Genomic DNA, 24,850 nt, shown 5'->3' with positions numbered 1-24,850 from the left:
TCTGTCCTCTAGTAGCCTTTCTGATCTGGATGTGAATTGTGCGGTGCAGAAGCTGTTACAGGCACCGGCCTTTGCAAAACATTTATTGGCTCTGACCCAACTAGCTTCAGAGCTGAAGACTCCTTTACCAGCTACAACTTTTCCTCCTCCGAGCCATACTGGTTCTTCAGAGCCAGAGGAGTCAGACTTGTTTTTTGTTGGACCTTCGGGGCTGATGCCTGCTCCAGTGTCTTCGGCTTCATTCACTCTGACATCCTCTGTGCCGATTGAGGACTCTTAAGAGCTGACACATTCTGGTCGGGTCCGGGGAGGATAGTCTGACTTGCTTGTCCGTAATGACTCTGCCTCTCGGGGCTTCTGCTCAGATGAGCTCTGCTCCTACTTCTGGCTTGGAGCCCACTGTCCTGGTGCCGGGAGTGTCGACTGTTTCTTCGGATCCGTCGGTTCCCTTGCATCGGAGCAGGAGTGCCTTCGATGCCATGTGGAGTTGTCTCGCAAGACATCCTCGACCTCAGGTCCGGCTTTTTCCTCCTCTAAAGCGCATGTCTGCTTCTGCTTTACAGATCCTGGCCAAGCGTAGAGACTCTGAGCCTCAGGAAGCCCCATTGAGTGGTCCTTGCTCTTCTGAGACCTCACCAGAAGCTCCCACTGATGAGGTTCCCAGGAAGAGAGTTGGTAAGAACAAACATCTTGACTCCACTCAGGAGTCCCTAACATCTGATACTGACTTGGATGAATCAAAAGGGTCCCCAAGGTCCCCCTCTGAGGATATCTCATTTGCAGAGATACTTGAAATCCTTAGGCAGAGGGGTGACTGGCAGTCCACAAACACTACTGAAGACTAGTCTGTTGTTCTGAAGGCTTTCGGGTCTCAGCCCTCCACCTCTTTGGTGTCTCCGCCCTCTGAGGAGCTTATGCAGCTGGTCTCATGAAAGGCGTGGCAGTCTCTAGACACTATGGAGCCTGTCCTTAGGAGGCCTAATAAGTTCATATCTGCCCCCCAGGATAAATCCTTCTTGACAAAAGGTGTGCCAGATGATGCCGGCAGCCACCAAAAAGGAAATGGCAGAAACTTCCTCTTCTATCCATCCGCCTAACAGAGACTCTAGGATCATGGGTAGATATGAGAAGCGCATGTTTAGTTCAGCGACTTTTGCACTCCATTCGCTAAACTTAACCCATTTCACTAGACTACAAAGAGATCTCCTTAAGGAGCTTGGGAGATGCTATTCAGGGTACAGTAGCTGCAGGAGTTAGACAAAGTTGCTTCCCAGCTTGCTACCCTCAATTCCATTGTTAACTCGTCCATGCTCCTCATTTCTTAAGCAGCTGATGGAACAAGCAGGGCAGCGGGTACAGTAGTTGCTCTTGGGAGGCACTCCTGGATGTGCTTGTTTTCCTTCACGGACCCCTTCAAGTCATCCTTTGTGAATATCCCCTTTTGATAGCTCGTCTCTTTTCACGCACAGTTTAGGAAACTTTGACCAGGTGTGAGCAGGAAGGAAAGACGGTCTGCCGTCGGAGTCCGTTTTTCCACTCCTACCAGACCTTATCCCAGGGGTCAAAGGGGAGGGAAAATGTGGTTCCGAAAAGCCCAAGGAGCCCTTCAGGACACACGTGGTGAACCCCCCTCCAGGGGCAGAGGAGGGGGTAATGGAAGACGCCACCCTCGCGGCAGAGGTGGTCCGCAAAACCGTGGTGACAGAGATCACTTCTTTGGGAAGCCCTACTAGCACTCCTGAAAGGAGGCCCGACTGTCCTGCTCTGGAGGCAGTCGGGGGTTGTGTATCTTTGTACCCAGAAGCTTGGCTCAAAATAACAAATGACAACTGGGTTCAAAGTATTTCCAGAGGATACTTCATTCCATTCGCCACACCCCCTCCACCGACGAGAAAAATCCCGGACATTCCACCCAGTTACAGGGAACAAGCAACAGTAGAAGTCCAAACATAGCTAAGAAAGAGTCATCCATCCAGTCCCAGCAGACCAGACATGATCTGGAACTTACTCAAGATTCTTTTTAGTTCCAAAGAAGACAGGGGACTGGAGACATATTTGGACCTCAGCAGGCTAAACAAATCTGTGAAGAAAAAAGTTTTGGATGGTCACTCTTCAGTCGATACTTCCCTTCGTAGGGAAAGACAATTGGATGTCCTCGGTAGATCTCCAGGGCGTGTACTACAACAAAAAAATGGCCAGGCTATCCAGGGATCATCTGCGCTTCAGACTGGGAGCCAATCATTACCAGTTTCGAGCCCTGCCCTTCGGTCTCACTACAGCCCCCAGTGTGTTCAAATGGATGGTAGTGGTCACGGCTCACTTGAGACATTTAGATTCCAGGTGTTTCCATACCTAGACGATTGGCTCCTCACCCCCAGCACCAGGCATCAACTCATTCAAGCCAGTGAATCCACTCTTGTCACTCTGCAGCCACCTGGGCATTACAGTGAACTCGGAAAAATCTGCTTTGTCACCATCGCGGCATATCGCCTTGTCACCATCGCAGTATATCATCTTTGTTAGAGCAGAACTGGACACCACGCTAAGACTTCCAGTAGAAGGAAACTTATTACTCGGTCAGCATGTCCGCATTCTGATGTCCAAAAACAAGGCTCCAGCATCAGAAGTTGTAAAATATTTGGGTATGATGGCAGCAGCAATTCTGGCCGTACCACTGGGTCGTATGCACATGCGGATACTGCAAGGGCTGTTCACTCAATGGTCTTACGAAGAGCTCCCCATGTCTCACCTGATAATGATAGCAAACTCCTGCAAAAAGAATCTTCAGTGGTGGCTGACCTCACTTTATCATGATAGGACATCCCTTTGTTTTACCCCCACCAGCGGCCACAGTGACCATGGATGCTTCCCTGATGTGGTGGGGGGGCATTTTCTGGGAAGAACTGCCCAAGGCACATGGACCGATCAAGAGAGACATCTGCATATCAATGTCTTAAATATGAGAGCAGTACTTTTGGCATTGCCGCACTTCCAGGACTCTTCTGGGTACGATTGTGATTCAGACAGAACGTCAGTGGTCTGGTACTTGAGCAAACAAGGAGGAACCAGGTCATACCCACTTTGTTGCGAGGCCCTAAGAGTATGGCAGTGGGCGATTTCCACCCAGTGCTTTTTGTTAGCAACGCACATCATGGGGAAATCCAATGTGATAGCAGATGAGCTGAACAGAACAATTTTGTTGTCACACGAGTGGTCCCTCAAAGAAATGGCAGACAGGATATTCCGCAGGTGGGGCCAACATTGCTGCAACCTTTCTGCCAGTCACATGACCACGAAATGCAGAAGCTGTTTTACCCTCATTTCCCCCTCTGGGAGAAGCCCCAAGGGATGCACTCGTTCATGATTGGCCTCCGGGTCTCCTCTATGCTTTTCCACCAATCCTGTTGATGCCAAAGGTTCTACAGAAAGCACAGTCTCTGAGAAGAACTGTCATTCTTATAGCCCCTCATTGGCCTTGTCAGATTTGGTTCCCCTTCCTTCGATTTCATCTTTTGGAGAACCCTTGGATGTTATGTGATCCTATCTCGCCTACATTCTGTACTGATGGGCTCGGAGCCGATCCCTCGGCTCCGACTCGGCACGCTATGCTATAGAGCGAGGCCTCTTATTGGCTGAGCTATTTCTTATCCCAGGACGCACCACCACTAATCCCCCAGATCTCGTTTGCCGCTTACAAGCTAAGACGTGGTCTCAACTTGGCTGGGCTAAGTACTAATTTATTTAGGCTTTTCCTGTCGGGAATTTGCTTGTTTTGAACCCAAAAACTGTTTTAACAGCTATTGTGATACGAGTGTGTATTTGGTGAATTTGTTGAGAAATTTGTCTTTTTCGTTAAGGGAAGGTTTCCCGTTTTAGAGGGGCCTTCCCCTTTTTGCTATTTGCTATTCTAGCGTTTATTTGTGGGTCAAGTACCCGTTTGTTAGAGGGTCTTGACCCTCTCTTTCTGTGTTTTTTTTGTGCACTGTTTTGTTGTTTCATAAAAAAAAAAAAAAAAAAAAAAAAACTTTATATTTTTTGAACTTAAACTGCTAGTTTTGGTGTTATCTCTCTTTAGATAGGTGTGTTATCTCTCTTTAGACATGTCCAAAGAGCATAGACCCTCCGGGTTTAAAAAGTGCACGAGGTGTGGTTATAAGATGTCCATAACGGACGACCACTCCTCGTGCGTTTATTGTTTAGGCGCCAAGCACCTACAAGAATCATGTAGCGTGTGTCAGGCCTTCTCATCAAGGGTCCTCCAGGAGAGGAAAAACAAATTAATCCTTAAGGGGTTAATTAAGCCATCCTTTGAGGAGGCTTTATCTTCTTCTCCCTCTCCTTCAAAAAAGAAGAAAGCATCGGCTCTGACCAGTCAGTTGGAACAGACTGCCAAAAAACCTAGGCAGACTTCTCCATCGGCTCCACGGACTTCGGAGCCGAGGGCGGAACGTTCTGCCTCGATGCCTCCAGTCTCGACCCTTCTGGATTCAGAGCAGAGGACTGGGGCATCGAGAGGCGGGTCACCTTCATCGGCTCTACTGATATTGGAGCCGATGAGGGTTGCCGGCACAGACTTTTCCCCTTCGGAGCCGAAGTCCTCATCGGCACCGAGGGAAATTGCCTTGAGATCTCCCTCTGAGCCGATAATTATAGAATCCATTTGGAGCTGGTCCCCTAGTCCTTTGGAGCCGATGGAGAAATCGGTTCGGACCCGATCGGTATCGTCCAGATCATCCAAGGTGTCTGATTCGGACATCGACAGGGTGCTCCTAAGACTCTTCCAGTCTCCGGTGTTCCAAAAGTTAGTTTCGGCTCCAGCCCATTCGGCTTTGGAGCCGATGGTCCACCTTGCTACTATGGTTCCTCCTCCAACAGCCTCGGCACCGTTGGAGCCGGTGCTGGTGGAACCGGTGGAGGTTTTAGGGTCGGGCCCGACCCTTACTCCAACTCCGGCTCTTGGGTCGGAGTTCGGTACGCGGACTTCTTCCGTCGGCCCCAGGGGGGATGCTTCGGGATTGATGTTTTCGGTCCCAAGTCTTCCTCTCGGTGCGTCGGCTGCGGGAGTGCCATCTACCGTCGTGGTCACGGAGGTGGGACCCTCCCAGGATTCTGGTGGTCCCGCCTTCAGGGCTATGAGGAGTGCGTTAGCCAAATCATCTTTGGCTACCTCCACAGTCTCCCCAGCTCCTTCCCTGCATACCGAGACTGGGTCTTTGGCAGTCCCCCTGTCCTTAGACAGCAGAGCCCCGGGGCCTGAGGTTACCCCCACTGGGGTTTCCCCCCCCTCCTGGAGGTCCTTCTGAATCTTCTTCGGAAGAACCCCGCAGGAAAAGATCATGCAAGAGGAAGCACGTCGACTCCCCTGATGAGTCTCTTACATCAGACACTGATCTCGATGATGCAGAAGGGTCCCCTAAGTCATCCTCTGATGATGTCTCCTTTGCAGACATCCTGGAAGCCCTTAAACAACGAGGAGGCTGGCAGTCCAAACCCCCTTCTGCTGATGAGTCGGTGTTCCTTAAGGCCTTTGGGGCTCAGCCCTCCGCCTCCTGGGTGTCTCCGCCCTTCGATGAGCTCTTGGATTTGATCTGTCAAGGGCTGGGAACACCCAGACTCTGTGGAACCGTGCCTGCTCGTCCTAATAAGTTCCTCTCGCACCCCTGAAAAGAGTTTCTAACTAAAGGTGTGGCTGTAGATGCTTTGGTGGTGGCATCTGCTACCCAGCAAGATGTAGCAGAGGCTTCGACGTCCGTCCATCCTCCTAATAAGGAGTCTAGGAGCATGGATCGGCACGAAAGCGCACCCTAAGTTCAGCGGCCTTTACATTAAGGTCCTTGAACTACCTTACGCACTTTACCAGATTTCAGAGGGATCTGATTAAAGAACTTTCCGATATCCTCTTGGGTAACCTGCCTGAGGAGCTGGCCCAGACGGTTGGCTCTCAGCTGGGCTACATTGTCGTCCATTTCAAACTCGTCCATGAGGCTCATTTCTTATGCGGCCGAAGGGGCGAGTAGAGCGGCGGTACAGGCATTGCTCTACGGAGACAAGCCTGGCTCCGCCTGTGTCATTTCTCAAGGAGGCCTTTAAGTCTTCCTTTGCCGACGCCTTTGATGGGTCCTCCCTGTTTGGACCCAAGGTAAAGGACACACTGACCGCTGGGAACAGGAGGGTAAGACTCTGACTGCCGTAGGGGCACGATTTTCCACTCCCTTTCGGCCTTATCCCAAGGCTAAAAGAGGAGGGAAAATGTGGTTCCGAGCTCTCAGAAGCCTTACCCTCTCAGCAGGATGATCCCCTTCCAGAGGCAGGAGGGGAAATTCTTCGAAGACGCCGTCCCAGAGGCGGCAGAGGCCCTCGCAACACTGGAGACCGCGAGTCCTTTCGTGGCTCTTCAGCCTTTCACAGTCCCTGAGGGATTGCCCGACTGTGCAGCTCCGAGCCAGTCGGGGTCGCCAAGCACCTAAAAGCCTGGGAAGGTATCACTCAGGACCGATGGGTGCTTCAATTATCGCCGGAGGTTACACCATCCCTTTCTCTCACTCTCCACCTCAGTCCAAAAATCCCGGACCCGCCACCCAGTCAACGGGAAACTGCAGCCTCAGAAGTTTCAAAGCTGCTGCAAAAGGAATCATCCAACCGGTCCCCGCAGACCAGATCGGATTAGGGACTTACTCAAGATTCTTTTGGTGCCAAAGACTCGGGACTTGAGACCCATTTTGGGCCTCAGCATTCTAAACCGCTCAGTCAGAAAGTCCAAGTTCAATGGTCACCCTACAAACCATTCTCCCATTGCTGGAGAAAGGTGTTTGGATGTGCTCCATAGATCTCAAGGACGCTTATTACCATATCATGGTACATCAAGCATCCAGGAGACATCTGCGCTTCAGCCTAGGAGGCAGTCATTTTCAGTTCACAAGGCTGCCCTTTGGTCTCACCACAGCCCCCAGGGTGTTCACCAAGTGTTTGGTGGTCGTGACTGCTCACCTGAGAAGTCTAGGATTCCAGGTGTTTCCGTATCTAGACGACTGGCTCCTAACTGCCACCTCCAAGCATCTACTACTGGAGCCTACAAGCCACTATATCACTGGGCAATTCCCTTGGAATCACCTTCAATTGGCCAAAGTCTGTGTTGCTGCCATCTCAACGCATAAGATTCATAGGGGTAGAGATAGACTCAAACCGAATGCGGGTCTATCTACCTACAGACAGAATACAAACCATACAGACTCAAGTTCGAGCCTTACTTCCCAGGTCCAAAGCCCCAGCCAGAATGGTCTTGCAGCTATTGGGATCCATGTCCACCACGGTTCTTCTAGTCCCCTTGGCAAGGTTGCACATGAGAATTCTCCAGTGGCTTCTTTCAGCTCAGTGGTCCTTTCAGGAACTCCCTCTTTGTCACCTCATATGGATCACAAAAACATGCAAACGGGACCTTCGCTGGTGGCTAGTGCCCTCCAATTTGGATCAGGGACGACCCTTTGTTCCACCTCCTCCTGTGGCCACTTTGACCACGGACGCCTCCCGGGTGGGGGGGGGCATTCCCTGGGCAGGTCAGTCCAAGGCAAATGGCACCCAGAAGAGACCCTACTTCATATCAACATCCTAGAAATGAGGGCGGTGCTTCTGTCCCTTCAAGCCCTTCACGATTACCTCCCTCAGGGCGTAATTGCCGTTCACTCAGACAACATGTCAGTTGTCTGGTACCTGAACAAATAGGGAGGGACCAGATCCTATCCTCTTTGCAGAGAGGCCATGAGAGTCTGGGATTGGGCAGTCTCGACCAAACGCTTTCTAGTGGCTACTCATATCCCGGGCAAGTCCAATGTGATAGCTGACAGACTGAGCAGAACCATCCTCTCTCCTCACGAATGGTCTCTGAACATGACAGTTGCAAGTCAGATTTTCAGCAAATGGGGAGTTCCGTGTTGCGTCCTCTTCGCGACTCCACTGAATGCGAAGTGCAAAAAATTCTTCTCCCTAACCCCGGCTCCGGGGAAGAGCCCCATGGACGCACTAGCCCGTCCTTGGCCCACCGGCTTGCTTTATGCCTTCCCCCAGTTACTCTCCTTCCCAGGGTGATCCAAAAGGCATCTCTCTTGGGGAGCAAAATGATCTTAGTTGCTCCTTACTGGCCTCGTCAAGTATGGTTTCCCTATCTTCGGAAATATGCTTTGGAAGGTTCATGGTTCCTGGATCAGATCCCAGACCTTTTGGTTCATCAGTCGGGACTATTCCACCAGTCCCTACACACCTTAAAATTGACTGCTTGGCTCCTCCTCTTCCGACTATAGTCAGGAGTCTTACATTGGATCCAGAGGTTGTACACATCTTATCTTCGGCCCATAAGTCTGCTACAAAGAAAGTGTATTCTAGCAAATGGAAAAGATTTGCTATTTGGGCTCAACTCCGGGGCCTGGATCCCATCACTATTCCCGTATCAGAAGTACTAAAATTTTTAACTTAGCTTTTCAATCAAGGCTCTTCAGTCTCTACCATCAAGGTTCAATTGGCAGTGATTTCCAATTTTCACGAATCTATAAACCCACCTTTAATGAGCAACAGATTGTGTAAGACCTTCTTAAAAGGTGCTGCGCTTTTAAGACCTCCGATTTCTCATCCTGCTCCTCCATGGGATCGCGATGTGGTGTTACGCGCCTTAACTTCCTCCCCCTTCGAACCGGCAGCGACATGTGATCTAAACTTTCTATCATGGAAGACTGCTTTTCTGGTGACGATTACTTCTGCCAGAAGAGTTTCAGAGTTGTAAAACCCCCGTACTTGGTTTTTCACAGACAGAGTATCTCTCAGGCCAAATCCTTCCTTTGTCCCTAAAGTTTGTTCCAGTTTCTGCCTACAACAATCATTAGAACTTCCAGTTTTTTTTTCCGAAATATTCTAACAAAGCGGAATTCATATTCCACACATTAGATGTCCACAGGCAGTTGCGTTTTTATTTAGACAGGACCAAACAAACAAGGAAAACAGATCAGTTGTTTGTGTCCTTTGCAGACAATAAATTGGGCAAAGCTGTCACAAAGGTCACTATTGCCAAATGGATCAGGGACTGTATTACTCAAGCTTATTCTTATTCTAACAAAGAGCTTACCACCTCTGTCAAAGCTCATTCTACAAGGGCTATGGCTACTTCGATAGCATTTCATTCTAAGCTTGCCATTAGTGACATTTGTGCTGCGGCTACATGGTCTTCCCCGCACACTTTCATTTCCCACTACAAATTGGATGTGGCATCTAGAGGACTAGCTTCATTTGGTTTCCACAGTGCTCAGGAGTGTTTTCCAATGAGCCACCCAGGATTTAGGTGCTAGGGACGCTGTCCCATCAGTACAGAATGTAGGCGAGATGGATCCCAAACATCTAAAGTTATGGTAAGTACATAACTAAAAGTTTCTGGACCCAGTTCGAGACCTTCTGCCGCACTCGGGAACTTCATCCCTCTCTGCAGGCCCTGAAGCTTACAGCTTGGCTGCTTCAATTCCCATCACAGCCAGGTTCCATAACCTTTCCAGTGAGACCAAACATTTTTTCTTATCCTATCAGAAATCCTCTATGAGGAAACTATACCTTAGCAAATGGAAAAAATTTTCTGTATGGACTTCTAATAATAATAATAGTTGTCCTAATAATAATAGTTGTCCAGAAAACCTCCTTACTTGATTTTCCATGCTGACAAGAGTCTCACTTAGAACAAATCCCTCCTGTTTGCCTAAGGTTTGCACTGAAACTAATCTTAACCAAATTGATTTGCCAGTTTTCTTCCCCATCTTGAATACATGCGGCATAAACTTGATGTTCACAGACAGCTCAGATTTTATCTGGATGGAACAAAAAGATTTCAGGCAATCTGATGAGCTTTTTGTTTCCTTTTCAGACTCCAGGAGAAGTATGCCAGTGGCTAAAACAACTCTGTCTAAATGGTTATCTAATTGTATCACCTTTGTTTATTCAGCTGCCAATATGGCCCTACAGCATAAGATTAAAGCTCACTCAACCAGAGCAGTTTCCACATCGGCCTTTTCTGCCAAACTTCTTATTGATAACATTTGTGCAGCAGCCACTTGGTCAAAACCTCATACCTTTATCATTCATTACAAGGTTGACAGGGCCTCCAGGGCCACAGCCTCCTTTGGGTCCACAGTCCTGAAAAATATACTCCTGTGAGCCACCCGAGATTGATGGTGCTTGGGATTGCTACCCATCAGTAAGAATGAACGTAGAGATAGAACTTCACATAAAGAAGTTATGTACTTACCATAACATTCCATGTGAGTTGTTCATCTCGCCTTTATTCTTACGTCCCTCCCTCCTACCCTTTCCTGGGCTTTTAGATGACCGAGATGCTGGATCCACCCTGGTTGCTCAACCCTTCTCTTGGGAGTGATAGAATGACATGTATGGTATTGTATGTAGCAAACAAGATCTGAGATTAACTCTAGGTGCATCATGGGATAGGGACTTGGCCTCGAGCTAGTTGAAGACCTCGAGCTTTGCAGTAGGCCGTCTCGGAGCCAAGGGATCTGCTCCGAACCCATAAGTAAGAATGAAGGCGAGATGCACAACTTGCATGGAATGTTATGGTAAGTACATAGCGTCTTTTTAAAGCTTCTACATTTAGACCCTCCCCCTCAGCTATTCCCCTAGTCCTACCAGCCTTTCTGGATGCCTTTAATTCAGCCTCCAAGAATCTAGATTCTCAACCACCTGCCCCTAAAAAGACGGCTAGAGTTTATAAAGTTCAGATGAACAAGTTTCTAGTGAAACCTCCCATGGCTGACCCTGCAGTCATTGCTGTGTTGACCTGACAGACAACTAGCAATTATCCTTTCCTTCCCTTTTGCCCACAGACAAGGATAGCAAGACCATGGACAGAATGGGTAAAAAAAAGTATATACCTTCTCCACTTTAGCTTTTAGGGTTATAAATTACCAAAGACACATTGTAAAATATGCCTTAGATCTTGTTTCACAGGCCTCCACCTTGTTAGCTTCTACCCCTGACTGTCCCACAAAAAATGACATTGCATCTAAACTGTCTTTAGTTACTCTAGTAGCCAGATACGTGATTAAGTGCAGCTATGATGCAGCAGAAGCATCAGCTAGGTCTGCTGCATCCGCATCTGTCTTGTGTAGATATTCCTGGGTACACCTCCAACCTCTGCCAGAGGACTTTAAATCCAAGATAATGTATGCTCCACTAGAAGACGGTCTCTTATTTGGTAAGAATTCAGCAGAAATTTTCAAAAGTCTACAAAAGAAAAGCGCTTCAAGACATCAAGCACTTGCTGGTGTCCCCAAGATACTACAGGAACTACCCTGCTAAGACTTCCTTTGTAAGAAGAACTCGTCTACATCTCGTCCTTCCTCCTCTAGACCTTGTAAGGGTCCAGGAGATGCCTTACCCCAGACCTCCTATTTCCCAGGGACCTGCCAAGCAGCCTTTTCCTGACCACGTAGGTTCCACTTCAGCGTGACTACCTGGATCATCTCCCTCTGTCCGCCCGCCTTATCCAATGCCTCCCCTTCTGGAAAACAGTTACCTCTGATACTTGGCTGCTTTCCATCATCCAAAAAGGATATTTTCTATCTTGGAAGGAAAAGCCAAGGCTAGAAAGAATTCCAGTCCCGCCAAAAATCCAGCTACATTTATTCCCTCTCATATTGAAAACTCCTGAATCTAGGAACTATAAAGCCAGTTCCCTCAGGAACTTTTTCTTAGTCCCCAAAAAGAATGGCCCTTGGAGGCCAATCTTGGACTTGTCTTATCTAAACCTGTTCCTAAAGGTTCCATCCTTCAGGATGCTCTCCCTACAAACTTTGCTACCCCTCATTCCACCCAGAGCCTTCATGGTCACTCTGAATCTAAAGGATGCCTACCTGCGCATCCCTATTAGACCTTCCCACAGGAGGTTTGTGCGCTTCACTGGACTTTCTTCATACTTTGTTTACAGCCTTGCCCTTTGGCTTGTCTACTCCCAAAGTGCCTGGCTCCAGCCATTGCCTATTGGAGAACCAAGGGACTCCAAAGCCATCCTTACCTGGATGACATTCTTATTCTGGCAGAATCAGAATCCACCCTGCAAAACCATCTCAAATTTACAATGACTGTCCTCCACAACTTTGGCTTCACTATCGACCTCCAGAAGTCCTCACTTCTTCCTTAGCAGGACAAAGATTTCCTAGGCTGCAGGATAAGAACAGACTTCTCCCACTGGACAAAGTGCACTCGCTCTCCAGCCATTTTCAAGGCCTGCTTATGAAATCCCATCTCTCTGCAAGGCAGTTGTTGCAAGTCCTAGGTCTTATGGCAGCATCCATTCCCATGCTTCATTAGCCAGGATGCCCATGAGAAAATTCCAATGGTATTTAAAACAATGTATGGTCTCAAAGCCAACATTCATTAGACAAACTTATTCCCTTCCTGCTCTGCCTAAAAACAGAACTAAAGTGGTGGATTCAGCAAGTTTCACAGGGCCAGGACATTCCCCTCCCAACTACCCCCATCACTCAAACCATGCACACATATGGATCAGATTTAGGATGGGGAGCAGAGTTAAAGGGGTTCAGGGAACAACAGAGTTGGAATCCTGCACTTCAAAGGCAAAACATCAATGTCAGGGAAATGACAGCAGTATTACTGGCTTTCAAAGCTTTCCTTCCAGTCGTGCAACCAGGCCTACTACACATTGTGACAGACAACACAACTGGCATGTGATACCTCGACGGTCAAGGAGGGACAAAGGCATACCAGTTATGCCAGATAACTCTACAAATCTAGGAAATAGCAACTCTACAAATCTAGGAAATAGCAACCAAACACATCCTCTTACTGCAGGCTTCTTACATCACCTCTCAAGAAAACAAGCAGACTTGCTCAGCAGAACATCCTCCCCTCAGCATGAATGGATGTTGCACAGGGAAACCTTGTTAGACATTGTCCACCAGTTTGGCACACCAAGTGGATCCATTTGCCTCCCCACAGAACAAACAGATTTTGCTCCAGGTATCTTACTCCACTAGCATGGAGAGTGAATGCCTTCAGCTTTCCATAGAAGGGAATGTTCCTAAACGCTCCCCCCCCCCTTCCTTGTAATACATCAGGTCCTATTGAAGCTCAAGGACTAACCAAGAATCTTGCTGGTGACTCCCTGTTGGCCTAGGCAACACTGGTTCCTCCTCCTTCACTTCCTAGCCAAGGGCAATCACCACAAGTTATCCCACAAGGTGGACCTACTCACCCAACAAACGGGATATCTCATTCACCCTCATCTGCCTTTACTGTATCTGACCCTTTGGGTGATCAACTTCTGATCCCTTTCAGTCAACTATACTCAGAAGACGTGCTCTGTCCTGAGGGAGGCCAGGAAACCATCTAGCAGAAAACAATATTTGTCCAAATGGCGCAGAGTCACAAATTGGTGTGCGCTTAAGGACAAGGACCCTTTTCAAGCAGATCCCTCTTTGGTCCTTAGTTATGTATGTGAGCTCATTTAGGAAGGACTCGCATATTCATCTCAGTCCACCTTTCTGCCATTTCTGCTTGCTTGCCTTTACAGGCACCTCTACTCTCCAGACTGGATGTTAAACTTTTCCTGAGGTGGATCTTGTATATCGGACCACCAAGGAAACCCATTCCTCCTCCCTGGGACCTCAACTTTGTACTGGAAAAACTAACCCTACCTCCTTTTAGCCGGCAAGCACAGCTTCCGTGCAAATGTGGACATGGAAAACCATTGGTAGCCATCGCCTCCGCAAGAACAGTGCCTGAACTGCAGGCCCTCATGGCTTGTCCCCCTTACACCACCTTCCACAAGGACAGGGTGACATTGCACACTATCCCCTCCTTCATGCCCAAATTGGTGAATGAACTGTCTCTTAAACAGTCTATTCATCTACTGACATTCTTTCCCTCTCCATCTAATAATGCAGAGAGGATACTTCATTCTCTGGATGTGCACAAACAACTAAAATTCTACTTGGACAACACTAAATCTTTCAGAAAGTCTGATCAACTCCATCTCCTACCACCCCAGGCCTCTGGATAAGGGAGTCTCCAAACAATCCATTTTCTCCTGGATTAAGAAATCTGTTCTCTTCTGCTACTCTCAGCATGGCAAACCATTGCCCCTAAGGGGTTAGAGCTCCTTCACTGAGGAATGGCTACCTTTTAAAGCCTTTTTCAAGGGGCTGGACACAGTCTCCATCATGGAAGCTGCTACCTGGTCTACCGTTCGCACTTTCACTAAGCAAGACCACGTCTCCAGAGACAGAGCAGGATTTGCCAGGGCAATCCTGCAGGGATTTCTCGAATCCTCTACCTCTGCCCCCGCCCATCACTCTTCCTAAAGCTGTGGTACTCCCATAGTATGAATACTGCAACATAGGAGAAGAATGACATAGAATAGTTGTGTAAAATCTTACCATAACCATAGATGTCCTTCTCTTTCATGTTGAGTATTCCTTCCCTCCCTCCGTAACCCCTTCTCTTTTTATGGGTGCTTTGTCTACACCTATGTATCCTCTCCCTACAGGCTATTCTGTTCAGCCCTGCAGGGGCATTTGCTCTTCAGCTTCTCCTTGTGCTTATGCACACTTATCTGTGCTTCAAGTTCTGAGGTCTATGTGTGCAGACGTCACATTTATAGTCCCTGGTTTATGGCCCTATGTCTGACATGCCATGCACCTACAGCGGCCAGGCTTAAGCTTTTGTATAGGAGTCAACGTCAGATTGCCTGAGGGCTGGAAATCCCACGGTATGAATACTGCAACATGGAAGAGAAGGACATCTATGGTTATGGTAAGATTTTGCACAACTAATCTTTATTGGTGAAGGGTTTGTCATTTATACTTTCATAACCCCTATGGTTCCAGAGATGTGAACATTTGTTTGAAATGTAAGGACATCATTTGATTCTGTCAAAAGGCTTAATCGCAGCGTATTGGAAGTTACAGTGCAAACTTTCTAAGCTCCATTGGATTGATTGAGTTAATGGTTGTAGGTCCAGAGGCACAGGAGGACTGCAGAACCAGGGCTATTGCTGGTCTTTCTCGACAAGTAGCTGCAACATCCCTGTGGGGCTGAATGAATGCTTCCCCATTGTAGTTAGTCAAGAAGTCATCTCTCCCTTTGCCCGACTGTGTGGGATGCCATCACGCAAGACAAATGGGTCAAAGGGATCATATCCAGATGTACAGTAACATTTCTTTGTGGCATATCCAAATCTAAGATGGCCACTTGATGTCTCACCTTATCAGGCCAGGGTGGTGGTAAGAGTGATTGCTTCTCTGCCGTTCAATTGAGCCATCAAGGAGGGTCCCACCAGCCCAGATAGTAAGGGTTTTATTTGAAATTATTTTTGGTTCCAAAGAAAAATTAGGACCCCACCCATCTAAGCAAGTATGTATGGAAGACCTGGTTTAGAATAGCCACTGTATGTTGGATACTGCCCTGTCGGAGGGCAAAGGATGCTGGACTTTCAAGACGTTTACCTTCACATCAAGATAGTGACAGTCATGGAGGTTCCTTTACTTTCTTTGGGAGCCAGCCATTAACCGTTTTTAGCTTTGCCCTTGGGTCGCTCCCTAGTCTTCCGCCTGTAACATATTTAAGTCTTCCATAAATATTTCCATGTGTGCCTTATATTGGTTTCTCTCTTTCATCTGCTTTATGCAAACTTTCATAAACTTCCTGAAATCACTGTAATATCACTACAGGATCTCCGGTCATTTTTCTTGTCCTAGGATCTAATGATGTCATTTTCATTTGTTCCTCAACAATTGGGTTTCGGATCTGATCCTCTGATCTGACTCTGCCACTTTAGATCTTAGAATCTGATTCTCAAACTCCTCCCTTACTCATAATGCCTTGATTACTGTATTACCTCAGGTCTCATTTGTTGCTCTTCAAGATTGGATGAGATTGCTTTTGCTCAAGCTCTTTGTGGGTTGTAGTGAGTGAATCGTTATGTGTTTACTGATATTTCTTTATAGTTCCTTTTTATATTCATAAGAATCTGTCTTACCCTCTTAAAGATTTTTTCTTTTTTTTGGTAAACTTAAGTATCATTGTTTTTTCTGTATACCTTAAGGTAATTCTACTACCCTTGTTAGTTGGCCATTTTTCTCTTCCAAAAAAAAAAGTGTGTAGATTGCTTTATTTTTTTGTTATGGCTGTGAAGCCTACTGGTCCCAAAAAGTGCATTTCTATGGGTATAAGATCCCCAACTCTGATGCCCACAGGGAGTGCATATATTATTTGGGCCCAGCACATCTGGATACTTGCTGCTCCATTTGTGTGGCGTTTAATGCTAGGGCTATTAGCAGTAGAAGAAACAAGTTAATTTTAAAAGGCCTCCTTCCAGCCTCAGATTCTTGTGCAGGTAGTTCTTTAGGGATTAAACCCCCCCTCAAAAATCTAAGGTACCCAAGGAGCACCATAAACACTCACCTGTTTGGTCGTCTTACTCCACACTTTCTTCAGAGCCTCCTAAGAAGGTTTTCAAGACCTTGGATATGAAGTCTTTGGATCTGACACCTACTGTTGTCAAATCTCCTCTACCCCGTGTTCCAAGATTTTTTGCCGGTATCTCTGAGATTGAGATCTCCTTTTCTGCAAAAGACTCCCAAAAAGTTTTCCAGGCCACATTCCACTTCCTCTTATGTTGGGTCCTCTTGAAGTCTATCAGAGAAGGACATGGATAGAATGATGAGAAATTTCCTGTTGGAGCTCAGTGGCTGTTGGAGTCCGTGTTGACTTTGGGTCTAAGTTGTTGATCTCAACTCTGAAGTTTTCAGAGCCATCTCTTCCTGTCGGAGCTTCATAGTTGTTTAGCTTGGCTCGGACTCTTTCCTTTGAGCTGAGGGTCGGGTAGGGCCAGGGATTGTATTTGCAGAGAGTCTTTGCTGCTGTAGGCTTGTCCTCTGCTTCTCCTAGTCCCTCTGCCTTCGAGGTGGTAGAGAGGGTCTTCTCATATCCTAGAGTACTTTCAGCTCTTCCTTTTTCAGATCCATGTCCTGTTCTTTCTCTGGATCCTGTCAGGTTTTTCATCGTACACATCAGGGAAAGCCACCCAGATGATTTTCCAAGCATTTCCTGCCAGGCAACTCCTTTTCTTCCAGCACATCTTCGGAACATCCCAGTGAGGAGATCCCTTGAGGTCATCTAGAGGAGGCACTTGGATGCCCTGCAGGAATCCCTCACAGAAGACACCAGTTTTGGTGGAGGGGAGGGGTCCCCTTGATCTCCACCTGAAGATGTCTCATTTGGAGACATCTTTGAGATCTGTGCCAGAAAGGGTGTTGGTCTTCCTACACCCCTTCCCAGGAGGGATGTGTTCTTGGAAGCCTTTGGGTTTGGATCATCTATGTCTTGGATTACCCTACCTGCAGATGAGCTAATAGAACTAGTCTCCTGCAGAGCATGGAAGATACTGGACTCCATAGAATCAATCCCCAAATGTCCAGACAAGATTTTAATTGCTCTTTCTGACCTACAACACTTGGCCAAGGGTATTCTGTAGATGCCATGGTTGTTGCGGCAGCTACTAAGAATGAGGTGGCTGACCAGAGCTCCTGTGTCCATCCTCCTAAAAGGGAGTCTAGGGCATTGGACAAGTTTGGGAAGAGAGTGCATGTCTCAGCGAACTTTTCCTTATGGTTGCTAAATTATTTGGTGCATTTCATCAGATTACAGAAGGACTTAGACGAAGAGTTAAAGAGTTCCTTTACTATGTCCGCAGAGTAACAGTCCTTTTCCTCATTACTGGCCACCCTACAATCCATTACTAACGTGTCTGGCCACCCTGCAATTAATTACTAACACGTCCATGAAGTTAATCTCACATGCAGCTCAAGGTTCCTTGCTGGCTGCCAGTTCAGGCATAGCCATTAGGAGATGAACCTGGATGAATTTGTCATGGAGCCCTTTAAGATGTCCATCAATGCTCCCTTTAAGGAATCTTCCTTGTTTGGGCCAACAGAGATTCTCCCATAGTGAGAATGAAAGACCTTGCATGCCCTGGGAATCTGCTTTCCTACCCCTCAGAGACACCTTTTTCTAGGAATCAATGCAGTGGTAAAAATATGTGGTTCTGAAAATCTCAAGGATCTTTCCAAGAGTCGCATGGAGACTTTTCAGGCAGAGGGAGAAATAACTACAATGGGAGACGCTGCCCATGCAGGAGAGGGGGTCTGCAGAATAAAGGGTCTCGAGATTCTTTCTCTGACAGATCCTTTCAACTTTCCTAAAATGTAGCTTGACTGTCCCTCGTTGGAGGCAGTTGGGTGAGGGTGCAGTTGTCCATGCACCTAAAAGCCTGGATAGAAATCACAAAAGATTCATAGGTGCAAAGGATCATATCCAGAGGGTATTTCATTCCCTTTTTACAAGCTCCCCGTAGAAAAAGATGTCTCCCCAGTGTTGCAGTGTTGCATCCGATCAGAGGGAGTTAACAGCTCTAGAGTTTCAAAAGCTGCTGGACAAAAGTCATCCAATGGTCCCACCATACCAAAGAGGATCCAGAATTTACTCAATTTAGTGCCCAAGAAAACAGGAGACCTATTCTGGATCTCAGTTATCTGAACTGGCTTGTAAAAAATTCCAATTTCTGGATGGTTATGGTTCAGTCCATTCTAGCTACTTCAGAAGGACTGGATGTGCTCTCTAGATCTTAGACGTGTACTATCACATTAAATTGAAGAGCCACTCTCGAAGAGATCCACTTTTCTGACTGGGAGCCAATCATTACCAGTTCAGAGCCCTGCCCTTCGGTCTCACCACAGTCCCCAGGGTATTCACCAAATGCATGGCAGTGGTAGCAGCTCATCCAAGACTGTGCAAATTAAGTGTTTCCTTATTTAGACTGACTTCCTTACTGCACTGACCAGGCATCTTCTGGAAAGGGGCAGAGATTATCTACTTCATTTATCTCAATATCTGGGAATTACGATAAATCTGGCAAAGTCACAACTTCAAGTAGTTCAAGTCTTGAAGTTTATAGGGGCTCGTCTAGATACAGTCAGTTGTCTAGTTCTGCTTCAAAACAGAATTTGTACTTTGAAATCTTATGTCAGGTTATTTTTCATCCTTTTCTCCAACAAGAATAGTTATCAAAGCCCTAGTGATGGCTGCTTCAGAAACTTTAATACCAACTGCTCGTCTGCATATGGGAATTCTTCAATGGACTTCAGCAGTGCAGTGGTCTTTTCATCGACGCTCTCTACAACAGCCAATATAGTTGTCCTGGGTTTGCAGCAAATCCCTGTTGTGTATATAATCTGAAGAGATTTATCAAGGGTGCCCATTTATCCTGTCTCCCCAAACGCCACTTAGACCACAGATGCCTCCCATTTGGGGTGGGGGCATTAATTGGGACAGACAGTTCAAGGCACGTGGTCCCAAGAAGAGACCATTTTGCATATAAATGTTCTAGAGATCAGAGCAGTGCTTCTAGCATTGCAGGCCCTTCAGAGCTCTCTTCTAGCAGGAAATATTGATATTCAGATGGACAATAAATTTAGTAGTCTGGTACATCAGCAAACTAGGGCGAACCTGATCCTATTCCTTGTGCCAAGAAGCAGTGAGGGTTTGGCAATGGACAATCTCTTCCACTTGTTTTCTGGTAGTGAATCACATATTGGGGAAATCCATCATCTTAGCTGACAAGCTCAGCAGGACCATCCAGACACCTTGCAAGTGTCTCTGTCAGTGGCAAATATGATCTTCCACTAATGGGGTCAACTGTGCTGCAACCTATTCATCTCTAACCTCAACAACAAATGCAGCAGGTTCTTTGCCCTATTTTCTCCCTGAAGGATGGTCACCGAGAGATGCTCTAGTCCACGTTTTGGCCTTCTGGTCTCCTTCATGTTTGCCCTCCCCTGCCTCTAATACCAAAGTTTCTTAAGAAAGCTTGCCAGTTGAGCAAAGTAATTCTCATTGCCCCTTATGGGCCTCTGCAGGTGTGGTTTCCCTTCCTGTGGTCTCACCTAGTATGTCCACCTTGGACACTGTATCTCACTCATCTCCTGTCACAGTCCTCAGGGGTGATTTACTGGATATTACAGGTCTGAAGTTGACTGCATGGTTTCTCCAATTCCACTGATGGGTAGACATTCCAGGCTTTCTTCCCCATTTTGCCACATACTTTTCTCATCCCACAAACCTTCAACTAGAAAGATTTATAAGAATAAATGGAAAAGATTTTCTTTGTGGGCTTATCAGAGAGACTTGGACCCTTTCACTGCTCCCACTCATGGTTATTTTAGATTTCCTTGTCTCCATTTTTCAAACAGGGGTGAGGTTTTCCACCATTAAAGTTTAGATGGCAGCCATGTCCAGCTACCACGTCTGATATTATGCTTTCCCTTTAGTTTCATCTAAGTTATGTAAGGCCTTCCTAAAAGGTACATTTTTAATTAGACCTTCAATTTGAGATCCTACTCCAACATGGGATCTGACCTTTGTATTAGACATTGATGCACCCACATTTTGAACCTTCAGCTAAAATAGACCTTAAGTTTCTGTCTTGGAAAACTGTCTTTGGTAGCTATCACTTCAGCAAGACTAGTATCAGAACTCCAAGCACCATCTTCGAAACCACCATATTTATTTTTTCCCCAAGGAAAGTGCTACTTTGTGTACTAATCCTTCCTTTCTACCAGAAGTGGCGTTTGAATCAAACTTGAATCAAGTGATCAATTTACCGATCTTTTCTCCTAAATTTGACAGTAAAGGAGAATATACCCTTCATCTCTTAGACGTCCATAGACAACTTAATTTTTACCTTCATAGAACTAAGGAATTTAGGAAAACTGATCAGTCGTCTCTTTCTCCAATAGCAAGATTGGGAAAACCAGTTTCAAAAACTACACTAACTGAATAAATAATGTACTGTATTTCCTGGGTTTATTCCTTGAGAGGCCTTAACTGTACCAAGACGACCAAAAGCTCATTCATCTAGGTCAATGTCTGTCAGCTGCTTTTTGGGCTAGAGCCTCTATTGATGACATTTGTGCAGCTGCAGCGTAGTCTCATGCTCATACTTTTATTTCTTAAACTGTATGTCATCTCCAGCAACAGAGCAGCTTTTGGTTCTGCGGTTCTCTGAAACATCCTTCCCATGAGGGCCACCCAAGGCAATCATAGCAGGGGACTCTGTCCCATTCATTGAGGAACGAGTGAAAAATACCAGCTTCAGATATAAAGGTTATGTACTCATCATAACTATGCATGTTCTTTGTGTTTCACTGTTGCAGTCATTACAGTTATCTGCTTGCAGGTAGCCCTCAGTCGGCCTGATTTAAAAAAGTCTTGGGTCCTGCATCAGTTGCTGTCCCTTCTTCCATGACGTCAGGTCGTCAGGGGTATAAAACATGCAGCCGATGCCATTACATCAGTCTTTCTTGCCGTGCGGTGCCTGAAGCAGGAGCAGTTCGCAAGTGCCAGTCGGCAGACTCCTGAAATTTTCGTTTTTGAATTTCAGAACCAAAGTCTTCAACTAAAGCTAAGTACCCCGTTGGGGAAACTTTTTCTTGCTCCTTTCCGATGTCAGTAAAAGTTAATAATTGCATTAATTGTGGAAAGCAAATACCTCAAAGATTTTCATTCGTACTGTATTCCTTGTCTAGGCCTTTACCACGACGTACCTTGCTGTCGGTTTTGCGCTTTATTTAATCAGCGCACTCTGTCAGTATTTTTTCGCCTCTAAATATTTCTGTTCTCGGTTTAATTATCCAGAAATGTTGTCTGTTAGCCATCCGATTACCGGGATTCTGAAAAAACGCAAAGATAAACACAGAGACAGGCTGCCAAGGTCCATAACTGCCGACGGCGCTTCTACTAAGCCAGCCGCTAGTTCGCCTGTACTCAGGCACTTTTACAGCCCCTGATACCCACTACTTCTGATTTGCAGGCCCCTACTGAGACCTATTCAGATGTCGCGAGATGCTACAACTATGGAACCCATGGATGTCTCTACCGTAGATGGGTCCGGAGCCGCTGTGCAGGCACTGGTTTCTGAGGGTGTATTCAGGCCTACGGACTTGCATTTTAAACCAACGCCTCCTTTACTTAGGCCTAAATCACGATCTATGCCTAAAAAAAAGACGACGCCCAGGCCACTTGCTTAGGCCTCTATGCCTAAAAAAACAAATAAGAATGGCTGAAGATCCGATAACTTTAATCAGGGTTGGCCAACCCCCCCCCCCCCCCCCCTTCTAAGAGGCCTGGGACTGAAGTTGATTATGAATTTTCTGATCAGGATTCTGTTTCTTATTCTTCTGATGATCTGGATTTGCCCTTATCTACTTATGAAGATTCTGATGCAGAAGACTCCATTCCCTCTGCTTCCCCTCCTGAGGATTTTTCTTTTGGGGAAACCTTACATACTCGAATGGAGCATTTCCACTGGGAAAGCCAGGAGTTTTCGGATTCAAAATAGAGGCTTCGGGATTTCCTTCTCCTACCTCAGCATAGGCCTTTAGATTTTCCTCTTGTACTAGACATTGTTGATGCTTTTTCGGAATCTAGTTTGGCCCCTGATCCCCTACCTCCTGCTCCCAGAAAAACTGACAGATACTACAGGGTCCCTGAGTCCCACAAGTTCCTTTTTAAAAATCCTATTGCAGATCCAGAGACTATTTCACAGGGGCCCAAGGGCATTAAGGCTTCTACTGCTAAAAATCCTACCCCTTCTGATAGAGACTGCAGGGCGCTGGATAGATGGGGTAAGAAGGTTTACACTTCTGCAACCTTGGCCATTAGGGCTTTAAACTGCCAGTTTCATATGTTAAAGTATCAGCAACATGTTATTGGACTGTTTAAACAGAAAATGATGTTGATTCCTGACTGTGTGGAAAATAAAGAATTACAGGATTTAATGCATTCTGCTGAACAAGTTAGAAAACGTACTTTGCAATGTGGTTTTGATTCATTAGAGGCCTCTTGCAGGGCTGCTGTTACTGGGTCTGTGCTCAGAAGGCATGCTTGGCTTAAGGAGCAATCTTTGCCTGATCCTGTTGAAGCTGAATTGTTGGATGCTCCTTTAAATCAGGACTGCCTGTTTGGCAACAAGGCTGAGGAAGTTCTTAAAAAGATGGAAGATGAAGCTAAATCTATGCAAACTGTTATTTTTACAAGTTCAGCCTATTAGATTTAGTAGGAACTGGCCTTCTAGAACTGGTCCTTTCCAGCCCCTTCCACATCTTCTCAAGTCAAATCCAGACACGGCAAAACCCCAGGTTTCAGTCCCAGAGGAGAGACGGAACTAAGTAGTGGGGGCCTCCACTTCCAAATCTGGGAACAATAAAACTCCCCCTTATGGTAAACTGTCTCAATGACTTCCTTTTAATATTTCCATGCACTTATCAACTGACTACCCCTTTGGGGGGGAAAGATTGCTCTTCATGCAAAGAATTGGGCACTCATTACCCAGGACAAATGTGTTTTAAATAGTGTCCCAGGGATACAGATTTCACTTCCACACGTTGCCAACACCAAGCGGGTGGCTGGACCTACCCCCAAATCAGTGGGCAGAGGCCCAAAAACAAGTACTTTCTCTCAAGCATGGAGGCTATTCAGCTGGTACCAGAAGAGGAAAAGGGACAAGGTTTCTACTCTAGACTTTTCCTGGTACCCAGAAAAGACAATTCATGGCGTCCTATACTGGACCTGTCTACTCTAAACAACTTTTTGGAGATTGCAAAATTCAAGATGCTGATTCTTCACCAATTACTTCTTATGCTAGGCAAATGTGCCTGGTTGGCAACACTAGATTTAAAAGAACCATATCTGCACATCAATCGGGTAATCTTGCAGAAGATACCTATGCTACAAAGCAAGCTACACGCACTATCAGTTGTCTGCACTGCCCTTTGGCTTATCTACCTCGCCCAGGTTATTCACAAAGTACCTAGCTCCAGTTATTGCATTTTGCAGGCAAAGAAATATTCAAATATACCCATACCTGGACGATTGTCTAATTCAGGCAGAAATCCAGGGCATACTTTTGAATCCTCTGGCCTTTATACAAAGGGTTCTAACTTGTCTGGGGTACACCATAAACGAAAAGAAATCACACTTGGTACCCTGTCATCAAATTATTTTCCTGGGAGCAACCTTGAATACAACTTCCCAGATGGCTTACCTCACGCCAGAGAAACAAATTCATTTGGCAACCTACTTCAAATAAGTGGCCACAAAATCCCTGCTATCTTCAAGACAAATGCTGCAAGCCTTGGGGTTCATGGCCTCCTGCATTCTTCAAATTCCATATGCAGGACTGCATATGAGGAAACTGCAGTGGTATCTAAAAAGCCTATGGTGTCACCATTCTCAAAACCTAGAAACAATGATTCGTATCATACCTTGCGTATGCCTAGAGTTCTTTTGGTGAGCAGAGGCTTGCCACCAAAACAAGGGACTACCTTTCACACCACCCCCTGCCGCCTAAACCCTAACAGACTCATCAGACTATGCATGGGGGGGGCTCACCTGGCAGTGAAGTGCATTCAGGACAAATGGAACCCAAGTCAAATGCACCTGCATATCAATCAAAAAGAAATGTTATCTGTACAGAATGCTCTGACAGCCTTCAAGGACCACATTCTTCCAGGACAACTAATGGTAAAGACTGACAACACCACTGTTACGTGGTACTTAAATGAGCGGGGGGGGGTACACATTCTTACCCCCTCTGCAGACTAGCCATGGCATTGTGGAACACCGCCTTGAGCTACCAAGTTGCCCTACAAGCCCAATTCCTGCCAGGAAAATTAAATACACTAACAGACTGACTAAGCAGCAACCTCATAATCTCACACGAGTGGAAACTTGA

At 46.4% G+C, this 24,850-nt stretch overlaps 1 protein-coding gene across 2 annotated transcripts in view; it reads left to right on the top strand.

The window, feature by feature from the left end:
• Positions 1-24,850, top strand: part of PCMT1 (protein-L-isoaspartate (D-aspartate) O-methyltransferase) — a gene marked incomplete at its 3' end in the record, with an annotated part of 730,767 nt that overhangs the window by 427,052 nt on the left and 278,865 nt on the right.

Source organism: Protopterus annectens, chromosome 1.part0 (genome assembly GCF_019279795.1).
Source record: "Protopterus annectens isolate FY-2018-M chromosome 1.part0, PAN1.0, whole genome shotgun sequence".
In the NCBI taxonomy this organism is placed as follows: domain Eukaryota; kingdom Metazoa; phylum Chordata; order Ceratodontiformes; family Protopteridae; genus Protopterus; species Protopterus annectens.
The sequence above is the reverse complement of the archived record's forward strand: the minus strand, read 5'-3'. Positions and strand labels throughout refer to the sequence as shown.